Below are 21,006 nucleotides of genomic sequence, written 5' to 3' on the forward strand. Positions count from 1 at the left end.
TGCCTATTTGCTCCCTCTGGTGGAGAAGTGTGGTGTTGGATGCAAAAGGTTAGGTCCCGACTATCACACTGTCCTTACCTCAGAGGAGGAATACCACACTCCACTAGAGAAGTGCAGCATCCCTGTGGCGGTCGAACCCTCAGCGGCGCCACAAAAGCAACAGAAGGTAGGCCACGGTCGACTAGGGGGGAAGAAGATGTTGGAAGCGGGGGGAACTGCCGCAGTAATGCCGTTCACGATGCCTTATATCCCCGGAGCGGCCTGGTTGCCCCAGTACTCAGGGGAGTTGCATACCCTGAGCGACTTTAAAGAGAGACTGTATAGCCTATTCAAAGTATACCCCCTGACGGAGGAACAAAAAGTGACCATACTGATAGGCCAGTTAACCGGCGCGGCCCAACGAGAAGTAAAGTCCTGGTCAGTCAGGGACAAGGGTACCGTTAAGGAGATTTTAGCCCGTCTAAAGGACACTTTTGATACCCGCACCTCAGCAGAGATCAAAATGAGATTTTATGGGTGCAAGCAGCGGGCCCAAGACAGTATAAGAGACTATGCTTTGAATTTGCAAGAGGCCCTGAGAGCCGTTAAGCAGGCACACCCTGACAGTGTGCGGAATTCAGATAAACTGCTGACTGAACAATTCATTGAGGGTCTGCTGTCCAGCGCCCACCGAACCCAGTTAAGCCTAATGGCCCTGCAGAACCCTGAGTTAGACTTTGCACAGTTTAAGGACAGAGCCATCCGGGTACTCCAAGGCGTTGCGGACTCCAGGCACCCTGCTATCACTTATTACCAGGAGGCGGCGCCCCAGTCTATAGAACCTGCAGGAGCCAATGCACAGACTACGAATAGTACCCCGTCTACAGACCTGCACCATCAGGTCCAAGAACTGACCAAAAGCGTTGCCGCACTAACCAGGACTGTGCAGTCATTACAGGTATCCTCTCCAGGAAAGATCCAGCTGGCTACCAGTCCGGAGGACGTCACGTGGTGCCGACAGAAGAGGATCCCACCATCCAGAGGGAAGCCAACGGACCGCTACGACCAGGATGGACAACCCATCTGCCGCCGCTGCAGCCAGCCAGGACATATTGTGAGGTACTGTAATTTAAATGAGCCCAACCTGGGGCAGAGGGCCAACCCCCAGGCGTAAGATCATCAGGCCCGTCAAACTGGCGTGACAAGTATGTGGGGGGACAACCAGTCTTGCCTGTGGTACTGGATGGCATTCCTATGAGTGCACTGTTGGACACCAGTTCACAGGTAACCACCATCCCCTATGTACTTTTCAAGCGGTACTGGAATGACACGGATATTACCCGCTACCCAGATAATGACTTGAGAATCATCGCCAGCAATGGTCAGCCCGTGCCGCAGGTGGGGTTCAAGGAGGTGACCATCAAGATTGGTAAGGTCGAACTGCCGGCGCAGGGACTGATTGTTGTGGACATTGACCGTCGTGAAAGTCACCCTAAAATAACCTTGGGTACTAACGTTATTGAAAATTGTCTTTCAGAGATAATTGGTATATTACAGCAGGTTGCAATGAATGCCAGCTCCAGCCAGCAGCGTGTCTTACAAAAAGAGATCAGAGCCCTGACGAAGCGGCAACAGGTAGAACTGTCTGGTGGTGAGATTGGTAGCGTTAGGATGAGTGACCCGTTCCCTATCGCCATGCCCCCAAAAAGTGAAATGATGATCTGGTGCCGGACTGCAATCGGGTTGAGAAGTAGAGACTACCAAGCTATGGTAGAACCCGTTTACTCAGACAGTAGGCCCACCATTTTGACAGCACGGGGGGGTGTTTGATGTCCGCCATGGGAGGGTACCCGTCCGCATCCTAAATATTGAGGAAAGAAGTACACTTGCCCCGGTATGCCACTCTAGCCAAATTGTTCACCATTAACCAAAACTCTGTAAAAGCCATGGAACTCTTGCCTCCATCTCCCACAGAGGAAGGTAACGGCTCTAAAAAAAAAAAATGGAGGACTGGTGCTAGAAGCTGCACGTGGGCACTGACTCCACTCCCCCATGCCAGAAACAGGGAGTCTACCGGGTGGTTCAGGAGTACGAAAGAGTCTTTAGCAAACACCCGCTAGGCTTTGGTGTTCCACCCGCTTTACTTGCCCAAATTCCCATAGGAGACCATCCACCCATAAAAGAGAGATACCGGCCTGTACCCCCTGCACACTATCAGAGTGCCAAGGGTATGTTACGAGAAATGAAGGAGGCTGGGTGATCAGGGATAGCTGTAGCCCCTGGGCAGCTCCTCTAGTTCTTGTAAAAATGAAGGATGGCACGATGAGGATGTGTGTAGATTATAGAAAGGTCAATAGAATAGCACACAAAGATGCGTACCCGTTACCTAGGATAGAGGAGTCTTTGGCAGCATTAAAATCTGCTAACTTATTCTCTACTTTGGATCTCACTAGCGGGTACTGGCAGGTTCCTGTAGCAGAGTCAGACAAGGAGAAGACCGCCTTCATCACCCCGATGGGTCTCAGTGAATTCAACTGTATGCCGTTCAGACTCTGCAACGCGCCAGGGACCTTTCAGAGGCTGATGGAGTGCTGTCTGGGGCACCGAAATTTCGAGACGGTCCTGCTATACCTGGACGATGTCATCGTGTATTCCAAGACCTATGAGGACCATCTAAAGCACTTGGCAGAGGTGTTCGATGCCCTGGCAGGCTTCGGCCTAAAGGTGAAACCCCCCAAGTGTCATCTACTGAAGCCAAAAGTACAGTACCTGGGACACGTGGTGAGTGCTGACGGAGTAGCCCCAGACCCTGACAAGATCACGGTGATTAAGGACTGGCCAAGACCCTCCAGCATAAAGAAGGTGCGGCAGTTCCTCGGGTTGGTAGGCTACTACCGAAGATTCATCTCCGGGTTCACCAAAATGGCAGCCCCTATGCAGGACCTCCTGTTAGGTCAGTCAAAGACTAAAAGTCAGAAGCTGCCCTTTAAGTGGGACAAGCTGGAGGAGGAGTCTTTCCGCCAGCTGAAGATGGCCCTCACTGGGGATGAGATCCTGGCCTATCCTGATTATGGCCAGCCTTTTATCCTCCACACCGATGCCAGTAACGTGGGGCTAGGAGCCGTACTGTCCCAGATCCAGCAGGGCAGAGAACGGGTAATTGCTTATGCTAGCAGAAAGCTGAGACCCACAGAAAGAAACCCTGAGAATTAAAGCTCCTTCAAGCTAGAGTTCCTGGCAGTGGTGTGGGCGGTCACCGAACGCTTCAAGCATTACCTGGCTTCTTCTAAGTTCACTGTGTACACGGACAACAACCCATTGACACACCTGGACACTGCAAGACTTGGTGCCCTAGAGCAGAGATGAATGGCCCGGCTGTCCAATTATGAATTTACTATCAAATACCGGACAGGGCGCGCAAATGCCAACACAGATGCATTGTCCAGAATGCCTCACTTGCAGGACGGGGGAGAGGATCCAGAAGAACTGGAAGAAATTGAACTCCCTGCATTCCACCGTCATGGGATCACCCAATGTTCCCACTGCGTAAAGGAGAGGTGCTCTGCCACAGCTACGTTCAATCCCTTACCCCACCATGGCTGGGCAGAGACAAGATAGTGACCCCACAGTCCGCCTGGTAAAAGAGATGCTGACCCAGGCTGATGCCCACCTTGATCCGGATGCTCCAGAAGAGACCAAACCGCTGTGGAAGGAGAGGAGCAAGCTGTTTCTCTACGAGGGGAGGCTGTGCCACAGAATGTCAACTCTCGAACACATGAGCTGACCTGGCAGGTAGTGGTCCCAAGGCGGGATGCGGCTATGGTCCTAGAAGCATACCATGACGGATCAGGGCACTTTGGATGGAAGAAGCTGGAGTTCCTGTTGCGTGAGCGGTTCTTCTGGGTAGGCATGAGAGGGGCTATAGAGAGATGGTCCAGAGACTGTGGCCCGTGCAACCTAAGGAGGAAGGACAGCGCCAGCCAGAAGACTCCCCTGCAGCCCATCATCACAAAGCAGCCCCCTGAGCTGGTGGCCCTGGACCACGCAAAGCTCGCTCCAAGCAGATCGGGATACGTCTACTCCCTCAGAATAGTAGATCACTACTCCTGATTCCTAGTGGTTGTCCCTGTCAAAGACTTAACACGTCAGACGGCCGCCAGTGCCTTTCAGCAGCATTTCTGCCGCCCACACGGGTATCCAGAGCAAGTGTTGACTGATCAAGGTCCAGCGTTCGAGGCTGAAGTCTTCCAGGAATTCTGCAACCTGTATGGCTGCAAGAAGATAAGGACAACGCCTTACCACCCCCAAACCAACGGGATGTGTGAGAAAATTAACCAGGTAGTACTAGACCTGCTCAAGACGTTGCCCCTGGAGGAACGCAGCCTGTGGCCTGAGAAACTGCCGGATCTGGTGGACTTGTATAACCATATCCCAGTAAATTCTACCAACTACACCCCAGCTTACCTAATGAGAGCAAGACATGGTAAGCTGCCAATTGACCTGGAGATGAGAGTCCTGACACCCGAGGACACCTCACCAGAAGCAGACTGGGACACAGAACGACAGCAGCAGTACCGGAAAGTACAGGAGAGTGTGGAGCGAAGTCTGTCTCAAGCAAGAGAGGGGCAAGAGAGGAATTACAACCAGCATGCTCCTGCTGCTCCCCTGGCACCTGGAGAGCAGGTCTTGAAGAGGAAGAGACGGCTCCACAAGTTGGATGACCAGTGGGAGAAAGACCCGTACACCGTACTGCCCTCAAGCCATGAAAACCCAAAGGTATGTGTTATCATTAAGGATGGAGGAGAGACCACAGCCACTGTCTCCAGAGACCACCTGAAGAAGTGTCCTGAGCAGCTGCAAAGTGCTGATGAAGACCAAGATAGCCCTCAACCCGCAGAGGAAAGGGAAGAAATGGTCAGTACAGTGCTCTGAGAATTTTCCCGGTCCTGGACACAAATCAACAATGCTATAGTGGTACCCGTCCTTACCTTTCTCCAGCCAGCCCCTCAAGGGCCTGCAGAAGAGCAAGTAGTGTTGGTAGAGCAAGTGGCCCTGGAGGCAGAGAGTACATACCAGCAGCTCAGGAGAATCAACCCTCTGCTAGTAGTGAACCTGCCATGCCCGTGGTGAGCCAAAGAGTATGCAGAAAGCTGCCCAACCTACCAGTAACATCTGCAAACACCTCTAGTGCAGACACGAGCACACCCTGTACACAGGGGGTGGAAACAGGGGACCCAAATGGAGTACCACCAGACAAAGGGGGTTACGTAGGTCCAACAGGAGCACTAAAAGTCAGGTACCCGCTCGCTAGAGAATCTAATATGTCGTATTTACCTGTATAGATGCAAAAATTAAAAATGTTTAATGTTTGTGTTACCTGGTTATTAATTATGTTTTTCGAGTTCAATGGACTAACAGGTTATGGACAATGAATAACCGGAACTGTACCTTGTACATAGTTGCACCTGGTAAGGTGCCCTCTTTTGAAGACGAACACAGAACACAAAACCCGTGGAGGTAGCTGAAGACGTGGTCCAACTCCGGATCATCAAAGCCCTGTAGCCACCCCAGGGCCTACGTGGAGGGTTTGGGACGGGTCCCTCAAAGTGCATCTTGGTTGACAAGGACACCTGGTCACGGGGGCGCTATGACCTAAAAAGACTAAACTTCTTGTATATATGTTACTGTATTGTTATTACCTGTTGTGTTTTTGCAAAATGTGTTTAGTCCCGGAGTACTAAATTTCACTAGGGGGGAATGTGGCACCCCAGGTCTGGTCGCCACAGTGGCAGCAATGTCATGTCTGAGAGCAGGTGGGAGGTTCCCTGGTTGGGGACAATTAGCATGCAGCACCTCCTGCCTCAGTCCAGGGAGGGGAGAAATCTGCCCTTTATAAACTGGATCTGGGGCAGGGTTAGAGAGACAGGTTCCAGACAGGGTTCCAGACAGGGTTCCAGTGAAGTTGCAGATAGGGACAGGTCAGCAGCTGGGTGAGGAGTCCCTGTAGGCAGAGGAGGAACACGAGGCCAGGAGGGGAGCTAACAGAGCTCGTCCTGGCTAGAGACTTACAAAGCCGGACACTGGAGTCCGAGGCTGTGAGGGTTGTAAGCCCAGCAGCAGAAAACCACCACGCAGGGGACTTCAAGTCTTCTGGCCCAAGGAAGCCCGGAGGCTCAGGCACACGAGAAGGACCACTACTGCCCTGGAGGGGTGAGAAGCACGGTAGGCCTACAAACTCCCCCTGACCAGCGGGATTTCCCAGTTGCTCTCAGACTGACCAGGCCTCCATTGTTAACCTGTATTTCGGACGGGTCCCTTAATACCGCCAACAGTAAAGACCCTGAATTGCATGACAGACTCCGTGTGGTTACTGCTGCTCCCTCGCACCATCACCACCAATATCCCCATTTACTGCCCTGAGGCTATACTCCTCCCGTGGGGAGTTATACTACCCTCTGCTGCACCCACAACACCAGCCTCAGCGGTCTGCCCTGCAGCAGCGGTTCACTCTGACCGCAATCCACGGGTGGCGTAGTCGGACATTCAGCATATAGACTGCCATTTGGTTTGACCGCCCTGAGCACGGACCGGGTCCCCGCCACGCAAGGACTACAGGACCCAGCATCCACAAAAGATCCGGATCCAGGTATCCCCACACACACACGGCCCAGGGGGCGCGTCATTTAGTAAACACCCACTTGATTTTGGAAGGGTTAAAAGGATACAACATCATATACCCACCAGTAACCATCCACCCATTAAGGAGCGTTACCGAGCCATACCACCAGCACATTATGAGAAAGCCAAGGAAATGTTGCGTGACATGAAAAAGGCAGGGGTAGTAAGGGATAGCTGTAGTCCTTGGGCAGCTCCCCTGGTCCTTGTCAGGAAAAAGACGGTAGCATGAGGATGTGTGTAGATTATAGACAGATTAATCGCATAACCCATAAAGATGCATACCCTTTGCCCCATATAGAGGAATCCCTGGCTGCACTAAAATCTGGCAATTACTTCTCTACACTGGATCTCACTAGCGGGTACTGGCAAGTCTCTGTTGCTGAGGAAGACCGGGAGAAGACGGCCTTCACCACCCCGATGGGACTGTGCAAGTTCAACAGTATGCCGTTGGACTCTGCAATGCACCCGGAACATTCCAGAGGCTGATGGAGTGTTGCTTGGGACACCGGAACTTCGAGACAGTGCTGCTATACCTGGATGACGTTATCGTGTACTCGAGGACGTATGAAGACCATCTGAAGCACCTGGCGGAGGTATTTGAAGCATTGTCCCGGTATGGGATGAAACTAAAGCCTTCTAAATGCCACTTGCTCAAGCAGAAGATTCAGTACCTGAGGCATGTAGTCAGCTTGGAGGGAGTAGCACCAGACCCGGAGAAGGTCACTGCCATCCAGAAGTGGCCTGAACCGGGAGGCATCAAAGTACGGAACTTCCTGGGACTGGTCGAGTACTACAGGAGGTTCATAAAGGACTATACCAAAAAGGTAGCACCGCTACAAGACCCCCTGGTAGGACAGTCCAAAAGAGGAAAGAGTCCCCCATTCCAGTGGGGCAAAGAGCAGGCTGAATCCTTTGCAATAATGAAGGAAATCCTGACCGGTGAAGAAATCCTGGCTTACCTTGACTACAGCCAGCCTTTCCTGCTGTACACCGACGCCAGCAACGAGGGAATGGGAGCTGTGTTGTCCCAGAAGCAGAATGGAAGAGAGAAGGTAATTGTATATGCCAGCAGAAAGCTACGCCCTACCGAGAGGAACCCGGAGAACTACAATTCCTTCAAGCTGGAGTTCCTGGCCTTGGTCTGGGCTATCACTGAAAAGTTCATAGGTTCATAGAATCATAGAATGGTAGAGTTAGAAGGGACCTCCTGGGTCATCTGGTCCAACCCCCTGCTCAAAGCAGGATTCACTAGATCATCTCAGACAGATGTCTGTCCAGCCTCTGTTTGAAGACGTCCATTGAAGGGGAACTCACCACCTCTCGTGGCAGCCTGTTCCACTCATTAATCACCCTAACTGTCAAAAAGTTTTTTCTAATATCTAATCTGTGTCTCCTCCCATTTAGTTTCATCCCATTGCTTCTAGTCTTTCCTTGTGCAAATGAGAATAAAGATGATCCTTCTACAATGTGACAGCCCTTGACATATTTGTAGACAGCTATTAAGTCTCCTCTCAGTCTTCTTTTTTGCAAGCTAAACATTCCCAAATCCTGCAACCGTTCCTCATAGGACATGGTTTGCAGACCAGTCACCATTCTGGTCGCTCTTCTCTGAACTTGCTCCAGTTTGTCTATGTCTTTTTTAAAATGTGGTGCCCAAAACTGTACACAGTATTCCAGATGAGGTCTGACCAAAGAGGAGTAAAGACCGATAATGACTTCACGTGATCTAGACTGTATGCTTCTGTTAATACATCCCAGAATTGTATTTGCCTTTTTTGCTGCTGCATCACACTGTTGACTCATGTTCAGTCTATGATCTATTAGTATACCTAAGTCTTTTTCACATGTACTGTTGCTTAGCTCTATTCCTCCCATTCTGTATATGCTTTTTTCATTTTTATTGCCCAGATGTAGTACTTTGCATTTTTCCCTGTTAAAAACCATTCTGTTGGTTGCTGCCCACTGCTCCAGTTTATTTAGGTCTTTTTGAATCCTCTCTCTCTCTTCTCTAGTATTAGCTATCCCTCCTAGCTTTGTGTCATCAGCAAATTTAATCAGTTTACCCTCAATTCCTTCATCTAAATCATTGATAAAGATGTTGAACAATACAGGTCCCAGGACGGAGCCCTGTGTTACCCCACTTCAGACATTCATCCAGCTGGATGTGAAGCCATTTACAACCACCCTTTGAGTCCGATCACTAAGCCAGTTATGAATCCACCTAACAGTTGCCTGGTCCATTGCATACTTGGTCATTTTTTCAATAAGGATGGTGTGAGATACTTTGTCATATGCTTTGCTGAAGTCAAGATATACTATATCTACAGCATTTCCCTGATCCACCCAGTCAGTGATTCTGTCATAGAAGGAAATTAAGTTAGTCTGACATGACTTGTTAGTTACAAACCCATGCTGACTCTGGTTAATCACTTCATTCTTATCCATGTACTTACATACATGTTGTTTAATAATTTGTTCAAAGATCTTTCCTGGTATAGAAGTCAGACTCACCGGCCTATAGTTCCCTGGGTCCACCTTCTTCCCCTTTTTGAAGATAGGAACAACATTTGCTCTTCTCCAGTCTTCTGGGACTTCTCCTGTTCTCCAAGAATTTTCAAAGATTATGGAGAGTGGTTCTAAAATTTCTTCTACGATCTCCTTCAGTACTCTGGGGTGTAATTCATTTGGACCTGGAGACTTGAACTCATTTATGTTAGCTAAATATTCCCTCACAATCTTTCTGTTTACAGATAACTTGGATTCCTCTATTCCTTTAAAAGGACAGTGAATGTTACATTTTCTTTCTGAGAGAAAACAGATGCAAAATAGGAATTAAAAAGTTCGGCCTTCTCAACATCCTCTCTTACCATTTCTCCATTTTCATCCTGTAAAAATCCTATAGCATCTTTGACTTTTCTTTTACTTTTGACATACCCCCAAAATCCTTTTTTATTGCTTTTGACATCTCTTGCAAGCCTTAATTCATTGTCAGCTTTAGCTAACCTGATACGTGCCCTACAGGATCTGCAGACTGCATTATAATCTTCTTTAGATATGCCTCCCTCTTTCCATTTAATAAACATTTCTTTCTTTCTTTTTAGCATGTGTTTAAGTTCTGTGTTCATCCATCCTGGTTTCCTTAAATGCTTCCCATTCTTCCTACTTTTCGGGATTGTTAACGATTGTGCTTTGAGAATCTCATTTTTAAAAATTTCCCATCCTTCCTGGACATTTTTGTCCTTAAGGACATCCAGCCATTGGATCCCTCCTATTCTCTTTCTGAGTCTCTTAAAATCTGCCTTTCTAAAATCTAACCTTGAAGTTTGAGTCTTCACATGTCTTCCTCCTCTAGTTATCCAAAATTCTATAATAGCATGATCGCTGCCTCCTAGGGTCCCAGCCACCTTTACCTCCTCAACCATTTCCTCCCTGTTTATAAGGATTAGATCCAAAGTAGCAGATCCCCTTGTTTTCTCCCCTACCTTTTGGAAGATAAAGTTGTCAGCAAGAGAGGATAAGAATTTGCTTGACCTGTTAGTTTTACTTGAGAGAGATTCCCAACAAATGTCTGGATAGTTGAAATCTCCCATGACCACTACGTCATATTTTTTGGAGAACTTGGTCATTTGATACATAAAGAGTTCATCCATATCTTCAGTTTGCCCAGGTGGCCTGTAGTAAATGCCTACAATGGTGTCCTTTCCGTTGTTCTCTCCTTGTATTCTTACCCAAACAGTTTCCACAGAACTCCCAGTCTCTGAAGCTTCAATCTCTGTGCAGATATACGCTTTTCTAACATACAATGCAACACCTCCTCCTCGTTTATCAAGTCTTTTTCTTGCAAATAAGTTGTATCCTTTTAGCCTTTTATTCCAATCATGTGTATCGTCCCACCAAGTTTCAGTGATTCCAATGACATCATATTCCTTTTCCTGCATTAGTAGTTCCAATTCTCCTTGTTTGTTGCCCATGCTTTGTGCATTTGTATAAAAACATTTTAGTTTGTGATTGGTTTCTCTTCCTCCCATATTTTTATTATTTAAATTGTTTTGTCTTTGTTCTTCCTTTCCACTTCCAGTAGCAGAGATACGTTCAAGCATTACCTAGCCTCAACTAAGTTTACAGCTTTTACTGACAACAATCCCTTTACACACCTGGAGACCTCCAGGTTGGGAGCTATGGAACAGCGTTGGGTGGCCAGACTGTCAAATTATCAGTTCACCATCATGTACCGGGCAGGTCACAAGAACACCAATGCTGATGCCTTGTTAAGGATGCCCCACCAGTCAGACACCGAGGATGAAGTGGATGATTTAGAGGAAGTTGAATTACCTGCTTTCCACCAAAGCGGAGTGGTCCAGGAGCAAGACGTCACCAGAAGACGTCAGGGAAGGACACCGAATCCTCTACCCCACCACAGTTGAAAGGACACCCAGGACAGTGACCCGGTTGTCAGCATCCTCAAAAGACTGATTACCCAGGAAGGTTCTCACCTGGAGAAGGATTCTCCTCCACAAGCCAAGCAACTGTGGAATGAGAGAAGCCGGCTGTTCATCTATAGAGAGAAGCTGTGCAGAAGATATGTCAACCCCAAGACCCATGAAATGGTGTGGCAAATTGTTGTACCCAGGACAGATATCCAGATGGTGTTGGAAGCCTACCACGATCAAGGAGGTCACTTTGGCTGGAAGAAACTGAAAACCCAGCTGAAGGACCGGTTCTACCGGGTTGGAATGCGGAGCTCCATAGAGAGGTGGTGCCGGAATTGTGGGCCCTGTAGCCTCAGAAGAAAAGACTACGGCAGCCAGAAAGCACCCTTGCAGTCCATCAAGACAACCCAGCCCCTGGAGATCGTCACTCTGAATCACGTCAAGCTGTCACCCAGCAGGTCAGGCTACTCCTATGCCCTGACCATGGTGGATCACTATTCCCGGTTCCTGGTGGTAGCCCCTGTCAAGGACCTGAAAGCAGAGACTGCAGCAAGAACATTCCAAGCATACTTCTGCAGGCCCCATGGATACCCAGACAAAGTGCTGACGAATCAAGGCCCTGCCTTTGAAGCCGAGCTGTTTAAAGAATTCTGTCATCTGTATGGGTGCAAGAAGATCCGGACTACGCCGTACCACCCTCAGACCAATGGTTTGTGTGAGAAAATTAACCACATCGTCATAGACCTGCTGAAAAGCTTACCCTTGGAAGAAAGAAATCAGTGGCCAGACAAACTACCTGACCTGGTAGATCTGTACAATCACATACCTGTGAGTTCTACAAATTGTACCCCAGCTTACCTCATGAGAGCAAGACCCGGAAAGTTGCCCATGGACCTGGAACTCCGAGTGGTAGAACCGGAAGCAGATATGTCCACTGAAGACTGGGATACAAATCGGCAAGAGCAGTACAGGAGAGTACAGGCCTGTGTCGAAGACAGTCTGAACAGAGTAAGGGAAAGACAGGAAGAACAGTACAATAAACATGCACCAGCAAAACCCTTGGCACCTGGAGAGATAGTGCTAAAGCGGAAGAGAAGAAGTCACAAGCTCGATGACCAGTTGGAAAGAGAGCCCTACACAGTGCTGAACTCCAGATTTGACAACAGTAAAACCTGCCTGATTAGCAAAAATGGAGGAAACACAACTGCAACAGTCTCAAGAGACCATCTGAAAATGTGCCCAGGTCTACTGAAGACAACGGAAGAAGAAGTGCCTCCTATAGCACCAGAAGAACCCAAGGAAGACGTGCTTCACACAGTTCTAGGAGATTTCCCTGTGGACTGGCCTCAACTTGATGGAGCAGTGATTATACCCGTAATACACTTCTATCAGCCACAAGAAGAACCTGTGAGTGCTCTAGAAGAACCTGCTCAAGAACAGGAAGAGTCCCCAGTAAGAGGAGGATCACCCATTGAAGCAAAGCCTGAAGGCCCAGTGGACAGTGCACTTGCCAGTCCCATAGAGAGATTAAGGCAGTTCTATAATCTACCAGCACGTACACCTGCTAGATTAACAGAAAGGGTACACACAGACACTAGTGACACCCCAGTGCTATAAGGTCCACACGCAGCACACAAGGACAAATCCCTGCCAGGTTTAGGGAATAAGAATGAAGTGCCTAGCACTGTAAATAGTTACCCAGTTGTGTATTGCCTATTATTTATTGTATAAACTGTCAATAATATGTGTGCATTTAGTTACCCGCCAGGGTACAAAGACTTGTAGGCTGAGGACTGTGAGCAGCCAAAAACTGTCATGTAAGTCGTTGCACTCGTCCAAAGTGCCCCCCTTTATTTGACCACAGAACAAAAACCCGTTTGGCGTGGCTGAAGACGTGGTCCAGCACCTGGATCACTTATGCCCTGTAGCCACGCCCAAGGCCTACGTTGAGGGTTTTCAGGCGGGTCCCTCATGTTACTCTGTTACATTTTCATAGGTGGAATGGACACCTGGTTACGGGACATACTGTAACTTAATTGTTGTTATAATTCTTATTGTTGTTATTGTTGTTAACCTGTTTTACAAAATGCTTCAGTCCAGGAGTACTGAATTGTACTAGGGGGGGGAATGTGGAACCTTGCTGTGCACAGGTACCACAGGACCCAGGGTGCATGGACGGACTTCTCCACAAGAGGCCCTCACTACATACAAACACCTTCACCCTTCCACCTCACACCACAAGAGGGAGCCCGTTAGGGATATATATATGGAGGGTGGAGCCAGGCAGTCAGTCAGAAGAGAGAGGCAGTGAGACAGAGTCAAAGAGTCTGAGAGCGTGCTGACGCTGAGAGCACCGAAGACGCAGCGCGTCTGCTGCTGAGTTCTGAGGGCCCCGAGTGTGGCCGAAGGCAAGAGGAGAAAGGAGAGAGGAATTGAGGGGGAAGAGGAGCATCATAGGCTCACCCCAGTATACAAACCGGACACCGGGTCCGCGCCTACAGGGTCCCTTTATACCCAGTAGGGATCACCGGCATTCAAGGAGGACTACAAGTCCCTGGACGACCTAAAGCTAGACCCACACAGGACCAGGAACCACGAAGGCCCCGACGACCTGGGATAGTGGTTGCCAGCAGAAGGTGAATCCCCTGTCTCTGTCAGTTACTCCTGCTGCGCCATCCGCCTGCACTACAAGTATCAGCATCACCACCATCAAACTCCACACTACCCCGGGGGCCCGCTCCACCTGTGGGTAGCCGAAACACCTAAGCTGCCATCCCATCACCCCCCGGAGGTCTGCAGCAGCGCTGGTAAACCTTACCAGGTACCACAGGTGGCGTCACAAACTATTTACTTTATTTTTATTTTTTATCCAAGTTACAATCCCCCTTTTTGGTTGACCGCCCTGGGCCACGGACCAGGCCAGCCACCGTGATATCCCCCACCAGCATCCATAGGCTCGGCTGCCGAGTACCCCACAGCCCTGGGGACGCGTCAGTACCATTATTATGAAGTGTGTCTCCCATACTGTTTGCCTATGCAGTCAAGCAACGGCTGCCAAAAATTTGGAGGAATTCCAATGCACCTTGCAAGAGACGTAAAGATCGAAGGGCCTCCTGCAAAAAATGCTCCCATTATTAAGAACTGTGTCTCCCATACTGTTTGCCTACGCAGTCAAGCAACGGCTGACAAAGATTTGGAGGAACTCCAATGCCCCTTGCATGAGACGTAGAGGTCGGAGGGCTTCCTGCAAAAAATGCTCCCATTATTAACCCCTTCGCGACAATGGGATTTTCCGTTTTTGCGTTTTCGTTTTTTGCTCCCCTTGTTGCCAGAGCCATAGCATTTTTATTTTTTGGTCTATATGGCCATGTCAGGGCTTATTCTTTGCGGGACGAGTTGTACTTTTAAACGCTAGTACTAGTTTTACCATATCAGGTATTAGAAAACAGGAAAAAAATTCCAAGTGCGGTGAAATTGCAAAAAAAGTGCAATACCACAGATTTTTTATTTATTTTTTCTTACTACGTTCACTGAATGCTAGAACTGACCTGCCATTATTATTCTCCAGGTGACGGGGTCACCGATGGGCGGGGCTAAGGCCGCGCTTCCGGCGCGGCGATGTTAAATGCCGCTGTCAGAGATTGACAGCGGCATTTAACATGTTAACAGCCTCGGGTAGATCGTGATTCCACCCGCGGCTGTTGCGGGCACATATCAGCTGTAATAATCAGCTGACACGTGCCTGGTTCAGTGCGGGCTCAGCGCCGTAGCCATCACTGAACCGGGAGTGATGGCCTGGGGCGTACTAATATGTCCTGGGCCGGTAAGGGGTTAAGAACTGTATCTCCCATACTGTTTACCTAGGCAGTGAAGCAACGATCGCCAAAAATTTGGAGGAACTCCAATGCCCCTTGCAAGAGACGTAGAGGTCGGAGGGCCTCCTGAAAACAATGTTCCCATTATTAGGAAGTGTGTCTCCCATACTGTTTGCCTATGCAGTACAGCAACGGCGGCCAAAAATTTGGAGGAATTCCAATGCCCATTGCAAAGAAGAAGAGATCAGAGGGCCTCCTGAAATTTTTTTCCCATTATTAGGTAGTGTGTCTCCCATACTGTTTGCCTATGCAGGGAAGCAATGGCTGCAAGAAATTTGGAGGAACTTCAATGCCCCTTGCAAGAAATATAGAGGTCGGAGGGCCTCCTGCAAAAAATTATGCCATTATTAGGAAGTGTGTCTCCCATATTGTTTGCCAAGCAGTAAAGCAACAGCTGCCAAAGATTTGGAGGTACTGCAATGCACCTTGCAATATACGTAGAGGTCAGAGGGCCTCCTTCAAAAAATGTTCCCATTATTAGGAAGTGTGTCTCACATACTGTTTGCCGATGCAGTGAAGCAATGGCTGCCAAAAATTAGGAGCAACTCCAATGCCCCTTGCAAAAGACGTAGAGGTCGGAGGGCTTCCTACAAAAAATTCTCCCATTATTAAGAACTGTGTCTCCCATACTGTTTTCCAAGCAGTAAAGCAATAGCTGCCAAAAATTTGGAGGAACTGTAATGCACCTTGCAAAAGACGTAAAGATCGGAGGGCCTCCTGTAAAAAATGCTCCCATTTATAGGAAGTATGTCTCCCATATTGTTTGCCTATGCAGAGAAGCAACGTCTGCCAATAATTTTGAGGAACTCCAATGCCCTATGCAAGAGACGTAGAAGTTGGCGGGCCTCCTGCAAAAAATGCTCCCATTATTAGGAAGTGTGTCTCCCATACTGTTTGCCTATGCAGTGAAGCAATAGCTGCCAAAAATTTGGAGGAACTTCAATGCCCCTTGCAAGAGACGTAAAGATCGTAGGGCCTCCTGGAAAAAATGCTCTCATGATGAGGAAGTGTGTCTCCCATACTGTTTTCCTATGCAGTCAAGCAACTGCTGCTAAAAATTTGAGGAACTCCAATGCCCCTTGCAAGAGACGTAGGGGTCGGAGGGCCTCCTGCAAAAAATGCTCTCATTATTAGGAAGTGTGTCTCCCATACTGTTTACCAAGCAGTAAAGCAACGGCTGCCAAAAATTTAGAGGAACTCCAATGCCCCTTGTTAGAGACGTAAAGATCGGATGTCCTCCTGAAAACAATGTTTCTATTATTATGAAGTGTGTCCCCCATACTGTTGCCTATGCAGTGAAGCAACGTCTGCCAAAAATTTGGAGGAACTCCAATGCCTCTTGCAAGAGACGTAGAAGTCGGGGGGCCTCCTGAAAACAATGTTCCCATTATTAGGATGTGTGTCTCCCATACTGTTTGCCTATGCAGTCAAGCAATGGCTGCTAAAAATTTGATGAACAACAATGCCCCTTGCAAGAGACGTAGAGGTCAGAGGGCCTCCTGCAAAAAATGCTCCCATTATTAGGAAGTTTGTCTCCCATATTGTTTACCAAGCAGTAAAGCAACGGCTGCCAAAAATTTAGAGGAACTCCAATGCCTCTTGTTAGAGACATTATGGTCGGATGTCCTCCTGAAAACAATGTTTCTATTATTATGAAGTGTGTCCCCCATACTTTTTGCCTATGCAGTGAAGCAACGGCTGCTAAAAATTTGGAGGATCTTCAATGCCCCTTGCAAGAGACGTAGAGGTCGGAGGGCCTACTGAATGCAATATTCCCATTATTAGGAAGAGTTTCTCCCAAACTGTTTGCCTATGCAGTGAAGCAATGGCTGTCAAAAATTTGGAGGAACTTCAATGCCCACTGCAAGAGATGTAAATTTCAGAGGGCCTCCTGCAAAAAAATGCTCCAATTAATAAAAAGTGTATCTCCCATACAGATTGCCAAGCAGTAAAGCAACGGCTGCCAAAAATTTGGAGGAACTTCAATGCCCCTTGAAAGAGACGTAGAGGTTGGAGGGCCTCCTGCAAAAAAATGCTCCCGTTATTAAAAAGTGTATCTCCCATACTGTTTGCCAAGCAGTAAAGTAACGGCTGCCAAAAATTTGGAGGAACTTCAATGCCCCTTGAAAGAGACGTAGAGGTCGGAGGGCCTACTGCAAAAAATGCTCCATAATTAGGAAGTGTGTCTCCCATACTGTTTGCCCATGCAGTGAAGGAACGGCTGCCAAAAATTTGGAAGAACTATAATGCCCCTTGCAAGAAACGTAGATATGTTGTTCTGGTACATATGGTGGTGATATGGTGGTGGACGATAAGGATGCAGAGAAAGAGGAGGACAAGAGCAAATAGACAAAATCAGGAAGTGTATACCCATGTCTGGGAGTGAAGACAGAAGTGCATGGGAATAGAGTTAGACCTCCCAAAAAAAGACACCGTATTTGAGTTTATATTACGCTGCTATCATTCGGTTGTGTTGAGAAGTCTGGCACAATCCAGTCCTTGTTAATTTTTATAAGAGTCAGCCTGTCAGCATTTTCAGTTGACATACGGATGCGCTTATCAGTTATAATTCCACCAGCGGCACTAAAAACCCGCTCTGATAAAACGCTTGCGGCAGGGCAGGCCAGGACCTCCAAGGCATAGAGAGGCAGTTCATGCCACATGCTCAGCTTGGATACCCAATAATTATAAGGCACAGAAGAATCACGGAGGGCATTGATAATGTCGGCAAGGTACTCCCTCAGCATATTCTGCAACTTTTCCCTCCTTGAGAGAGTACCCCGCGCATCAGGGCTTGTGAGATGGGAGGGTCAGAGAAAACTGTCCCAGAACTTTGTCAGTGTTCCTCTGTCTCTGCTGGATTGCACTTGTGTCTTTCCAGCCGGTACTCCTTAGTTGTCCAACGAACTGTGACCTTTGCAGCCAGTGTTTTCAGATGAAATTTTTTTTAATAATTCTGCAACAAGGGCCTTTTCGTACTGCACCATTTTATTAGGCCTCTCCTGCAAGGGAAAAAGAGACAGAAAGTTCTCCTTGTAGCAGGGGTCTAGAAGGGTCACCAATCAATAATGACTGTTACCCAAAATTTGGACAACGTGAGGGTCACGGGAAAGCCAGCATAACATAAACTCAGCCATATGTGCTAGACTGCAAAGAGGCAAGACTTCCGTGTCCTCGCCAAGAGGACAACTGACCATGCTCTCCTCCTCATCTTCCTCCTCTTCCTCCTCCTCCCTGTCCTCAGGCCATCCATGCTGAACAGACGGTATGACAGTTGTGCAGGTAGTACTGTCTTATAGCACAGGAAACTAGGTCCTGTTCTTCCTCCTCCTCCTCTTCCTCATTGTCACCCAATCCACATTGGAATGAGATAATGCTGGGCTGTGTGGAATCACCCTGTATGGCTCCTTGCTCCATCTCATTGTGCTCCGCCTGCAATGCATCCTCTTTAATTGTGAGCAGAGAACATTTCAGAAGACAGAGAAGCAGGATGGTGACACTAATTATGGCGTCATCGCCACTCACCATCTTGGTGAAGTCCTCAAATTTTGGAGGATGGTACATATGTCTAACATCCATATCCACTCCTGAGGTCTTATGTGTGGAGTATGACCTGAATACTGTCGGCCTTGTTGATGCTGGTAGTCAACAACTGCCCTCTTCTGCTCACAAATCCTTCCCAACATCTGCAATGTAGCGTTCCAATGCATGGGGACATTGCAGATCAGTCGGTGAGCTGGAAGCTGCAAACGCTGCTGAAGCACGGCAAGAATGGCGGAAGCTGTAGCTGACTTTCTAAAATGGGCACAGAGGGGGTGAACTTTGACAAGCAAATCCAACATATCCGGGTAGGTTTTGAGAAACCGCTGAACCACGAGGTTAAACACATGGGCCAGGCATGGTACATGTGTGAGCTCGCCTCGCCTCAGAGCCGCCGCCAGGTTCTGACCATTGTTACACACGACAATGCCTGGCATAAGGTTCAGTGGTGTCACAGATCTGCCTGCTCTTTCAGAACTGTCCACAACTCTTCAGCGTTGTGCGGTTCATTACCTAAGCATATTAGCTTCAGCACAGTCTGTTGCAGTTTGGTCGAGGCAATGCTGCTGTGCTTCCAGCTTTCGACTCATGTGGTCATTTCATTTCGGAGATGGAGGCTGAAGAGGAGGAGGAGGAGGTGCAGGAGCTGTTGAATGTGGAGCAACGCTGATTAACCCAGGGCCCGCAATCCTCTGCGTCGGGAGGACGTGTTCTGTCCCAAGGACCGACTGAGTCCTGGCTTCCACTATATTAATCCAGTGTGCTGTCAGCGAGATGTACTGTCCCTGCCCACAAGCACTTGTCCACGTGTCCGTGGTTAGGTTGACATTTCCAGTAACTGCAATGTTGAGGGCACTTCTAATGTTGTGGGACACATGCTCATGTAATGCAGAGATGGCACACCGGGAGAAATAGTGGTGGCTGGGAACCGAGTACCAAGGGACAGCCACCGCCATCTGGTTACGGAAAACTTCTGTCTCCACGAGCCTAAAAGGCAACATTTCTAGCGCAAGCAATTATGAAATGTGTGATTTTAGTAGTGTGGCCTGTCGGGCGTTGGCTGCGTATTTACGCTTGTGTTCCAAGGACTGGGGTAGGGACAACTGAATGCTGCGCTGGGACAAGTACATGGACGTGATTGCTGATGGTGCAAGTTGAGAGTGTGAAACGACAGGTTCAGGGCGGGAGGCATCTTGGCATGCGCCATGAACAGGGGATTGGCGTGCACGCACAACAGCAGAACAAGCAGTGGTGTCACCCGCAGACACTGTTGCTGGACCCTGGGGTTTGGCCCACTTAGTCGGGTGCATTGCTGCCATGTGCCTGATCATGCTGGTGGTGGTCAGGCTGCTAGTTTTGTTATCCCTGCTGATGCTGGCCTGACAGGTGGTGCAAATGGCCTTTTTGGGTTATCTGCAGAGTCTTTAAAAAATAACTGTAGCACCCCAAGGGCTCGGCTGCTACAGGGGTATTGCACCTCGAACCAGAGGTGTGGTATTCCACTCCCGGGTAAGGATGGAGTGTGGACTAGAACTCAGTTAGCTGCATGCACCACATACATCCCATTTCCGGGGGACAGATCAACGGTACTCCCACCAGATAGATGTGCAGGTACGACAGCGTCTGTCCCTGGCTGGAGTGGGAGGGGGGGAGGAATATCCCAGTGGTGCAGGAGCAGAGAGGGGAGGGACTCTGGGCATAGGAAGGAGCCCATTGGTGGCTAGTCACCTGGGCTCGGGTGTCAGAGGGAGTATAAAAGGTGGGCACCATCTTAGGAGTTCAGTTCAGTCAGACAGAAGAAGAGGAGAAGAGTAGTGACAGGGAGCAGCAGCCCTGTCTGGGTGCTGCTCCTGAAGGGAGCAAGAGAGAGAAAGACAAGAGGAAAGGAACAAGGAACAAGGAAGGAATGGAACCTGGAGAAAGGCTCAGAGACATGAAGGAAGAGGGAACCCGAACACGCTAGGAGTCAGCGGGTGAAGGGTTGGCAGATCAGGGTACCGGATCCCGAACTGGTGGAGGCCACTTATCCTCAGCCAGGAACCGGAGGTCGTGGCCACGTCTTGGCGCGACCACTCACTACACTCACCACGAAGGCACGCCACATAGGGTCAGGGAAACCGGAGATAGGTTTCGCCACCAGAAGGCCCGAGGAAGCTGGACATGGGTGGGTCCCTAGTGGGGACGGCCAGAGAAAGGAACGGAGAAAGGAGTTCAAGGTCACACTCTGGAACTGCCTGGGGGTTGGTCGAGCCCCGTACCTGGTGGACGCAGCACGGCTCGGGTCGTCATCACCTGCAGGACTGACACTGACAACATCTGTGAGTAAAGCATTGAAAACTGCAATCAGTCTCTGTGTTCCATCGCACTACCAGCACTAAAGGTACTAGGACGCCCTTTCTATCACTCCCTTCACCCGCACCAGCTGCCCTGAGGCCATACCTCTCCCGTTGGGGGTTATACCACCATTGCTGCACACATACCACCGGCCTCAGCGGACTGTTCTG

This window comes from Phyllobates terribilis, unplaced genomic scaffold (genome assembly GCF_046119375.1).
Source record: "Phyllobates terribilis strain yellow unplaced genomic scaffold, ASM4611937v1 Scaffold_2__4_contigs__length_985480577, whole genome shotgun sequence".
Lineage (NCBI taxonomy): Eukaryota > Metazoa > Chordata > Amphibia > Anura > Dendrobatidae > Phyllobates > Phyllobates terribilis.